The sequence below is a fragment of the Octopus bimaculoides genome, chromosome 8, assembly GCF_001194135.2.
Source record: "Octopus bimaculoides isolate UCB-OBI-ISO-001 chromosome 8, ASM119413v2, whole genome shotgun sequence".
Classification (NCBI taxonomy): Eukaryota; Metazoa; Mollusca; class Cephalopoda; order Octopoda; family Octopodidae; genus Octopus; species Octopus bimaculoides.
Genome location: NC_068988.1, coordinates 22,138,579 through 22,140,276, shown reverse-complemented (window position 1 = coordinate 22,140,276; position 1,698 = coordinate 22,138,579).

Here is a 1,698-nt window from a genome sequence, read left to right as displayed (position 1 = left end):
ACAGTAACTGCACGATAAAGTGTAGTATATTGCCACTTAAGTGTGGCTGACCCCTAGGGGTGGATGTTACTGTTGCTTTTAGCCCCAGGAGGACATCTCCTCCAGCTGGCTTATCGACACACGACTGTGTCCTGTTTGCCAAGGGAGTTATCCCTCTCACCACGACCAGCAGCACGAACGTATCCGGATTTCAGGGTTATTTCCCTTCTTCGGCGTTCGACAGCTGATGACCTTGGTGAGAGAGAAAAACCTGGCAAAATCTTATATCTTCTTTTCCCGTGACATACACATATATATATATACACTCTGAACAAGTTAATACATATATTAGATTTTCCAAACCACATGTGAAGTTGTTTTTCCCTGCAAAACGTTGACCTTGTTTCAAGGAGAACTCCGATCCCTCAGTTAGGTTGACACATATACCACAGTTAGGTCTTACGCAATTTTTATTGGTGGTTTCAATGTTGTTGCCAAGTGTACTTGGGTTCGTGTTAGGAGACTTTTCATTGACTTGGGTGGATATGTCGTTTGTTGAAGATGCGTTCAAAAGGGGTCTGTATTTTAAAATAAAGTGAGTCTCTTTACTAATTCGTTGGCTACAGGTTGTATCGTCCCTGAATTGGTAGATGCGAAAAATACCGAAGCTTGGATTTCTGTTATTAGCGAAAATGTCGACGTGTTGGCTGAAAGCTATTTTTCTGTTTTGGGAAATTTTGATATGGGATCTGTGCAGAGCCATACTTTAACGCAGACTCTGGGACTATGCTTTTCAGACGGATCGTGTAATCGAACACCGTCGGTCGGATATTGTCATATTGAATAAGAGAGACAAATACTGTCAGATCATTGATGTAGTCATAACAAATAACATGAATGTTGGACGTAAAGAGGTTGAGAAAATTACCAAGTACTCCGAATTGAAAGTGGAAATGGCAAGACTATACGGAATGATAGAGGGTAATATAAAAATTATACCAGTGGTGATCGGAGCGTTGAACTCAATCCAATTGAAACTTCAAAACTCTTAAGGCAACTGGAAATCTCATGCAAGATTGATGTCTTGCAAAAAAGCGGCCTTATTGAGCATAGCGCACATCTTCAGGAAAATATTATCTGTGTGAGATCCTTGTTGTGACGTGAAACATGACTAAAGGCTCCGGTGCATTTATACCTACACTGCTTTTACTAAGGAATAATAATGATTGTAATAATTATACTAATAATGGCAATAATAATAATAATAATAATAATAATAATAATAATAATAATAATAATAGAGTCAATGAACTAGAGAGGATACAAAATACACAAATGAAAGAAAGAATAAAGAAAGAGTACTATAGACGAGTTAGATCAACATTAAAAACAGAGCTCAATGCTAAAAACAAGATAATGGGTATCAACACTTTAGCTGTCCCAGTTATAAGCTACAGCTACAACATCCTTAACTGGGCACTAAACGAACTATGTAAAATAGACAGGAAAACAAGAAAAATAATGACAGGATATAGGATGCACCACCCAAAATCTGACATAGAAAGGCTATACATACAACGCACAGAAGGTGGCAGGGGTCTTATACAGCTAGAAAACTATTATAAAATAACCACCATAGGACTGCAAAAATACCTACTCCAGAAGCAAGGGAAACTAATACAAATAGCCACAAAACACAAGCAAAACAAAAAACTGTTT